Source organism: Podarcis liolepis (assembly GCF_965112155.1).
Source record: "Podarcis liolepis genome assembly, chromosome: W".
NCBI classification, from domain to species: Eukaryota; Metazoa; Chordata; class Lepidosauria; order Squamata; family Lacertidae; genus Podarcis; species Podarcis liolepis.
In genome coordinates this window covers 13,216,792-13,226,576 of record NC_139568.1, presented here as the reverse complement: position 1 = coordinate 13,226,576, position 9,785 = coordinate 13,216,792, and positions in this window count along the sequence as shown.

The following is a 9,785-nucleotide window of genomic DNA, read 5'->3' as shown; positions in this document are numbered from 1 at the left end:
ATGGCGAGCGAGGACTGGACAAATCGTGTTGAATTCCTTTCTCAGTCAGAAAAGCTTCAAACTGCTGAGAAGTGAATTCTCCCCCGCGATCAGTGAAGAGTCTTTATCTTCTTACCATGCACATTTTCCAACCAAGCACAGAATTCCTTGAACCTTGGAAAAGCCTCTGATTTCTGCTTGAGATTGTACACATAAATATACCTGGAAAATGCATCAATGAGAACCATGAAGTACCTATTGCCACCCAAAGAGGGCGATAGTGGACCAACTAAATCAGCATGAACAACCTGGTATGGTTCTGTAGCTTGCCTACTAGACACCTTACCTTTCGCAGCCATTTTCACCTTGTTTGCTGTGCATGCCTTGCACTTCATGTGGTACCTGCAGGGTTTAATAGTCATACCTTCAACCAAGGCAGGCATTTTAGATACGGCCTCAAAATGCAAATGACCAAATTTTCTGTGGAAATCGTGAATACATCCTGCATGCAAACTTTTGTTAGAACCTGCAATGCAACAAGTCTCATTCTGCACCACATCATCATAATACAGAACAAACAAACGATCAACACATTCAGCATGCAATACATAATCGTCTTTCTTTGTGATGGTGCATTTCTTGTTCTTGAAGGAAATGTCAATGTTCCGTTCATTCAGCTGCATAACACTGAGTAGATTGTGTGTGGCATCTGGTACGTAAAGCACATCTTGTATCGATAAGTCCAAACTGTGAAGTACAACAGTTCCGTAGCCTTGACTGGGGATCGTGTGATCATCCGCCTGGTGAATCGCACCTTCCTGCGGTGTAAAAGACACGAACAGTCGCTTATCGTTGCACATGTGGTGGGTAGCTGCTGAATCAACAACAAAGAAAGATCTAGACGTCTTCTGGACCTTTGCGACCTTTGGAGTGAAGCGTGAGACCATTGCCTTGTGCTGCGTTGTCCTGGACACTGGATCTTTGCCTTTGCTTTGGCCTTTTCCACGCGATGAGCTTCCGCTGCGCTGCTCTGTCTTGGCCCTGGGATATCTGCATTCCCTCTTCATATGGCCTAGACGTCCACACGAGTAGCATTTCACTGCCTTCAAAGCTTTGGCGCCCTCTGGTGGTTCCACTGCACTCTGGGATGACGTCTGTGAAGACTCCCCCTTACCTATGCAGCTAGCACCCCGGCGATCTGCTTCATTCAGAATCACGGCAGTAACATAGGCTACTGTGAGCTGAGCAGTTGGCTGAACAGCAATCTGAGTGGCAACGGACTCCCAACTTGGACCCAAAGAATGTAGTATCATAAAGGAATACACAGCCTCTGGAAAGGTGAGTCCTCTCTGTTGCAGCTCATGTCTCAGATTCTGCATTTCCATCAGATGTGTACGCACATCTCCACCTTCAGCAAGAGCCATACCATGCAGCTTGGCATAGTAGTACATTGAGGAACCAGCTTCTGTCCTCAAGTGAGCCTCTCTTAAAGTGTCCCAAATTTCTCTGGCTGTGGTCTTTCTACGCAACAGACAGAGCTCTTCTGGGGATACTATCAATGTAAGTGTTCCCCTTACTTTGGAATCCTTAGCTTTCCATTGGTCTGTAATTGGAGCTGGGGGGTTGTCTGTAATAACATTAAACAGACCTTCTTTCCGCAGAACAGCCTCTGCATAGAGTACCCAGTCCACGTAGTTTTTCTTATTGAGCTTAGGAATCCCAAAAGCATCAGCCAGCTTTGCATTAGCCATCATTGCTGCTTTAAACAAGCTGTGTCTGTGTACAGCTGCTTCCAAAAGCACTTGTAAAAGTACTTTCGGTTTTCAAGCCTCCCAAGCCTGTGAGCTTGTGCCTTAGAGCCTTTGCCTGTATCGCGGCAAAACGGCTTTAAAAGTTCAAAGTCCTGCCATAAAGCCATAAACTAGAAGCTGGCAGGCTGCCCGGAGCATGAGCACATACCTCTCATCAATCAAACTCGACGCGCAGAGCAGATAATGCCGATCCGTTTCTCTGTCCCTCTGCCGGCATTCTGACTCGGCCGCTGGAGTCCATCCTTCAGTTTGATTGCATTTTTCTGGGCCCAGAACCAATAATGTTGTATTTGCAGAGTCCTATACACAGCGGAATGATGAGCAGTACGTGCCACATGCTTTAACTTTGCTTTATTTTCACTTCAATGTTGAGAGATTACAAACATGCATCTTGCCTCTGCGGGAGAGATTTTTGCCAATCTCTAAATTGTCTTGTCCCTTTAATCACCGGTTTTGTTTGAAATAAGAATAACATTCTGGGTAAAATATTCATCTTTATCACTGAGATTCTACCTAAAAATGACAATTTTAGTCTACTCCCTATGTCTAAATCTTTCTTAATTTCTTTCCATGTACTCTCATAATTATCTTTAAACAAATATATATTTTTGTTGTCAACCAAATTCCCAAATATTTCACCTTTTTAGCTACCATAATTCCTGATTCTACTTGTAATTCTTCCACGTCTTCTTTATTCATATTCTTTACTAACATTTTTGTTTTAATTTTATTAAATCTAAACCCAGATACCTTTCCAAATTCTTCCATCTTTTTTATAGCATCTTTCACACTTTGTTTTGGTTCTTCTAGAGTTAAAGCTAAGTCATCCGCAAAAGCTCTTACTTTAAATTCTTTTAATCCCATCTTTATACCCCTGACTTCTGGTGACTCTCTTAAGTTCTCATTTAAGACCTCAAAAACAGTGATAAATAGCAAAGGAGAAAGGGGACATCCCTGCCTGGTACCTTTAGATATCTCAAAATTGTCTGACATGTTATTATTGATAATTAGCTTTGCTTTTTGATCCAAATATATTGTATTGATACCTCTCAGAAACTGTTCTCCAATACCTAATGCTTTTAAGTTTCTTTCATAAAGTGCCAGGATACATTATCAAATGCTTTTTCAGCGTCAGTGAACATTAGCATTGCCTGCTTCTCATTTCTCACCTCCAAATATTCAATTATGTCTACTATATTCCTTACATTGTCCTTCAACTGTCTTCCCGGTAAAATGCCTGCTTGATCTTTGTGAATTACTTAGCACCGTTTTTAGTCTATCAGCCAATATGTCCACAAATAACTTATAATCATTATTCAATAACGAAATCTGTCTAAAGCTCTTTACACCCAAAATGTCCGCATCTTTCTTCGGGATCAATGTAATATAGGCCTCTTTCCAGGTATTTGGGATCTTTCCTTTTCTTAGAGCTTTATTCATGACTTCACTTAATACTGGTGTTAAATGTCCCGCTAATGTTTTGTAATACTTCGCTGAAATGCCATCTGGTCCTGGGGCTTTCCCTATTTTCATTTTTTTTATTGCCTTCATAATTTCTTGTTCTGTTATTTTCTGATTTATCATTTCTTTTTCTTCTTCTGAAATTTGATGTAATTGGTGGTCTTGTATGTAGTTTTCTATTTTCTTGCTATCCTCCTTTTCTTTTCTGTTAAGTTCTTTATAAAATCTCTGAAATGCTTTCCTAATTTTTTGGGGGGTCTTCAATTATCTTATCTCCATCTTTTATTTTACAGGTTACATTTTGTTTTTTTCTTGCCTTTATTTGCCATGCCAGAAATCTCCCAACTTTATTAGCCGAATCAAAATTCTTTTGTCTCATTGCTTTTATTTTCCATTCCACCTCCTGGCCCACCACCATGGAAAACTGAGTCTGCAACATTTTAATATTTTGTTTTACTGTTTCATCTTTAGGTTTTATTGTTAGCAGTCTCTCATTCTCCATGAGTTGGGCCAGGATTTCTTCATTCTTCTTCTCTCTTCCTTTTTTTCTGAAAGCTGTGTTTTTGAATCATAAAGCCCCTCATCATTGCTTTGCTCGCATCCCACACTGTTTCAATGGGAGTTTCTGTTGGATAACTGCCTGGAACTAGAGAGTGGGTGGCTCCTGAGTCGATCACGAAAGTCAGCCCAGCTTCCTGTTTACATTCCTTCACTGTTGCCATGGAAGCTGCCAGATGATACAGAGACTGCTTCTCCTTGCTCTCAACTCGCGTGGAGGCTTTGGCAAGCTTCCCACACCTCTGCCCCTGGGAACAGCCTCTAATCTGCATTCCTCTGCCGCCGCTGACCTTGGAGTCCTGAGCCTCTGCCGGACAATCTCTCACAAGATGGGAGGGGGAGCCACAGCGAAAACAGCGTTTTGAAACAAAAGCCTTTACAGAGTCCTCATTGCTTCTTGCTGCCCACCACTGTTTCTTGGGGTGCAGCCTGTGCTTTCTCTCCCTGCCCTCTGGCGTTTTTCCTGTTCATCAATCAATCTCCCACTAATATATTCAATCGTGAGATGGTCCAGCGGCATAACTTCCATTGTCAGAACCAAGTTCTCATAACACCTGTCCAAAAACCTCAGCAGCGTGTATGCCTTCAGCTCATCAGGACAAGGTACATTCAGCTGACGCAGCTTAGTGAAAATGGTCAGCATCTGCGCAATGTGATCACGTACCGATTCCCCTGGGGACAGTCTCTTCTCAAACAGAGAGCGTATCACATGGATCTTGGCCCCAGCTGTGGTTCATTAATGAACCCTCGTTAAAGCTTGCCAAATTCTGTGACACATTAATAATCCATCAATGTGAGGCAATTGCGAAGCCTCAAGGGCCATAACAATATGGGACATGACATTCTGATCCTTCTTTGCTGCGGCAGCAGCCCTCTCAACCTCAGCTGCATTAGCTCCTGGAGCTGCCGCTACTGGATCAGCTTGGGTGCACTCCCAGAGCTGCTTGCCCATCAGACAATAATGAATCCTTCGTGACCAGTCCTCCCAATTGTGCCCATTTAGCCTTTCAAAAGGCACATTAAAAGACTTGTGCGATTGTGATTGCTGCTGCACCATATTTCCGGGGCTATAGCTTACTCACGCTTCTGCTGGCCGGTTTGCTTCACAGACGCCTCTCTGCAGCAAGCTCTGCTTCACCAGCGAAATCACGACTGTCTCTGTCCCTTCACAACACCAGGCAGGATCTCAGAGCTGGACTTTGCTTTGTTTCCTTCTCACACTCAGCACAAAACGTGACTGGATCTTCCATAACCTGTTGGATAACTGCCTGGGTCCGGCACGTTTCCTCTGCGCCAGAACTCCTCAGGCAGCAGCAGAGCGGCAGCGCGTGCTTGACGTGTGGAAGAAAGGAAAAGTCCATATGCTGTTTCTTGCTAACTAAACAGTCTTTATTTACATCAGACAGATAAAAGAAACAGATCCATCAGAGACCGGCGCCATAACGTGCATCCCGAACGCTTGCCCGGTCAGAAATTAAGCTAACACAGAGACAAAGAATTCAGCTTCTGGATGTGGAAGCTCCTCCCCAGATGCAGGACATACAGAGGTTAACCCTATAACTACCAAACCTCACAGTTTCTTTATTTAAATTCCATTTAAAATAGTCTGCTATAGTCTCATTTGCTTTTTCCACTATCTTTTGATCATTAAATAAACTCTCATTCATTCTCCACCTATATGTTGAGGGATCTTTTCCTTTTAATTCCATATACAACGAGTTATGGTCTGATAAACTTATTGGGGAGATCTCAGTTCTAGAAACTCTCAATACTAGATCCTTAGAAGTCCAAATATAGTCCATTCTACCAGAACTTTAGTTTGGTTCTGGATAGAATGTGAACTGTTTTGTTGTTGAATTCTTAAGTCTCCAAATGTCTGTTAGCCCCAATGTATTAACCATATAAAAAAGAATATTTTTGGCAATTTACCTTCATATGTATCCCGTCTTTTTGTTAAGAAAATAGAAGACTTCTTGAGACAGAAAGAGGTGCAGAAAATTCCGACAGACAAAAAGGCCAGACTGAATGACCCAATTGAAATAGAAGAAATAAAAGCTGCTATAAAAGACTTGAAAAGTGGAAAGACACCGGGACTGGATGGATTTACAGCAAGATACTATAAAGAAATGAAATACACCCTACTTGTGCCATTGAAAGAAGTGATGAATAATATATTTAAAGAGGGGAAATTGCCAGAAACATGGAAAGAAGCATATATTACACTTATTCCAAAACAAGATTCGGATTTAACACAAGTAAAGAATTATAGACCGATTTCTTTATTAAACAATGACTATAAATTATTTGCAAGCATATTGGCAAACAGAATGAAAAAAATAGTGAATGAAATTATTCATAAGGATCAAGCAGGCTTTTTACCTGGCAGACAGATGAAAGATAATATAAGGAATATAATTAATATAATTGAATATCTGACTGCCAGGAATGAAAAGCAAGCAATGTTAATTTTTGTGGACGCCGAGAAGGCTTTTGATAATATTTCTTGGGAGTTTATGTTAAAAAAATTGGAATTTATGGATACGGGTCAATTCTTCCTAAATGGTATAAAAGCGATATATTCGGAACAGAGAGCAAAATTAATTGTAAATAATATAGTAACAGAAAATATTGAAATTACTAAAGGCACAAGACAAGGGTGTCCTCTTTCACCATTATTATTCATATCGGTACTGGAAATCTTTTTAAGATCAATAAGGCGAAATGAGTTGATAAAGGGTGTTACGGACGGTTGAAATGAGTACAAAGTGAAACCCTTTGCCAATGACTTGGTATTAACAATTGAAGAACCATCTACAAGTGTTAAATAAGTATTAGAGGAGATAGAACAGTTTGGGCAGGTGGCAGGTTTTAAATTGAACAAAAAAAACCTAAGATAGTTGCTAAAAATATGAAACAGGACCTGGTTGAAGTATTGCAGCGACAAATAGGTATAGAGGTTGTTAAGAAAGTTAAATATTTAGGAATTTGGTTAACCTCCAAAAATATTGATCTATTTCAAAACAATTATATGCCAATATGGAATAGTGTTAAAAGAGATCTAGAAATATGGGGAAGGCTTCCGGAGGCGGCGCGAAACAGGCAATGGCGGTCCTCTTTAGACTCTGAAGAGGGGCTCCGCAGGAAAGGATCGTTCGCTATGGCACAGCGACGATCCACTAAGAAAAACCACGGGCAGAGTGAGCCCGTGGCCGTGGGACTCGGCGGGCACCTGGAGCGACCCCCAAAACGAAGAAGGGACCCCGTAAGGGGTTCCGGAAGCGCGGAGGGGAAGCGGTGCTGTGAGTTCATCGCTCTTTCTGTGGGAGCGAAGCCACGCGGCTGCTGCTGATGAGCGCCGACCTTTCTTCCTTAACCATTGGATCCTAAATTATCTACTCGTGAGTAAGAATTACTCTACTTTGGAATTACAAATTTTAAATTTGGCTGAAAGCGGGAGACGAAAAAAAGGAAGTCCGTCTTCCGGCAAGGCTTACAGATCAAAGGCAAAGGAACTGACAAGCTGGAAGCAGTAGAAAGGGATTACAAAACTGGAAGTATCATGCGTCTGATAGAACTGGCGGTTGAAATGAAAGGCAAGTTTTCTTTCTTCTTTATCTTACTGTGTTGATGCAAATTGGGAACCTTCTCCTGTTGTGGACTTTAAAGTTTAAAACCCAGCCTCGGGATGGCGGGGGAAAAGAGTGCTCTTTGCGGATACAATTTATAAAGTTGAAATAGATACATAGAGGCAATACTGGATGATACAATCAAGTAACTGTATCCTGCACCTTTGGATGTGACTTCTGTGGTAACTTTGTAAGGGCTCTGCAAGTGGAAAAAAGTTTTAAGGACCATTGTTAAACTATTCAGTTGCAGGAACTTTAATGGCGACTAAAACTTTCTTTCTTCTTTCATGAACTGTAACAGTACTCCCTCTAGTGGAGATTGGGATTTACAAATTCCTGGGAACTAACTTTGTTTTGACTCTCTGCTGGTGTTATCTACATTGAGGACTGTTCTTCCCATGGAACATTTGACAATTTGACCTTGACTCATAGACAGGTGTGGAATGAGTGGCCCTCCGAAAACAAGAGCTGCAAAAGCGAAAGCAGTGAAAGGCCAACTTGTGCAAACAACTTTGACTTCTCAGTCACGCAGATCATCAGTTTCTGCTGTATTAAAGGGAATTGAACCTCCAACAACAGCTGAATTGAAGGGAATTGAACCTCCAACAACAGCTGAATTAAAGGAAGCTGAACAGCCATCAACAGAGGATATGGCTGCAGGGGGGTCTGATACACTTCTGAAGGAAATGTTACAACAATTTGCAATTTTAAATAAGAAGGTTGACGACCAAACAGCAAAAATTGACTTAGCCACATCCTCTATTACAAAACTATCTGAACAAGTGGCACAGCACTCACAAGCAATTGGGAATTTAAAAGACGCTACTTCTGAGAACCGGAAATTGGCTGAAACTGCGAATGAAAAAGCTGACCAAGCAATTCAAAAAGTGGATGAATTGAAAGGAGAGGTAAGGCCACTACACAAGCACATTGGTGACCAGCAGGCCTACCTGTCTATGGTGGAATTGAGAAATTGAGAAAATAATTTGAGATTACGCTCTATCCCAGAGCTTGAGAAAGAAGACTTGACCGGTTACTTGACAGCAGAATTTTCCAAATTCTGGGGTATAAAGGAAGACGAAGACTTTAAAATAACAACTGCATTTAGATTGGGAAGAGTTGCTAGGAAGGACAGACCCAGAGACTGTCTGATTATCTTAAGGACCAAACAGGAGAGAGACAAAATACTTGACCTTCATTTTAACAAATCACTTGAGATCCAGGACAGAAGAGCGGAAATCTATAAGGATATACCAAAACAATTATTGGATCTCAGATCTATTTATACTGACCTAGCAAGACTTTTGAGAAGTAACGGGATACCCTACAGGTGGGAGTTTCCACAAGGACTATCATTTAACTACAAAGGAAAGAAGGTTAGAATCAAAACAAAAGAGGATAATCAGAAGTTCCTGCAGGACCACGGAGAGGATCTTCAGAAGGGAACAGCAGTCCCTTGGCCTCCGCCACAGCCTGGATTAGAACCAACACCATCTCCCTCGGATCCGGACAAAAAAGAGGACACCCCATAAAGAGCAACAACAGATTGATACAGGATGTCTCTGCAGCTGTATAGTTGGAACATTAATGGGGCAAATTCCCCGGAAAAACGAAAAAGGATTTTCCATATTTTGAAAAAGGAACATCTGGATATAATTTGCTTGCAAGAAACGCATGTGACTAGGCTCCACAGGAAAGTACTTATCAACAAAAGACTAGGCCAAGAATTTATTTCATCAGATAAAGTAAAAAAGAGAGGCGTGGTGATCTACGCAAAGGAGAACCTAGCACCGAAATTTTTGTTTAAAGATGAACAGGGAAGAATCCTGGCAATTGAAATACAAACTCAAGGAGAAAAAGTTTTGATACTAGGAATTTACGCACCAAATGAGGGGAAATCAGAATTTTATAAGAAGCTACATGAGACATTATTGGACTATCTGGACTATTCGAACATCATTATGATGGGAGATATGAATGGGGTGGTCTCTACCTTGATGGATAAGTCACAAAATCAAAATTTAACCAAAGATGGCAGACTACCGAAAACCTTTTTTGAACTGGCAGACAATATGGATTTGATTGATATTTGGCGGACAAGGAACCCCCTAGGTAGAGAGGGAACTTTCTTTTCTGAGGCCCACTTGTCATGGACAAGAATCGACCAAATTTGGACAACTAGAGGGCTGGCACCAAAGACTATAAGAGTGGAAATCTGCCCAAAGACTTGCTCCGACCACAACGCCCTGAAAATGGAAGTGAGACTTACTCCAGCCGGCTCCTTCAGATGGAAAATGAATGACACCCTGTTTAGAGATCAAGAGATTGTAAAGAAGGCCCAAAAAACTTT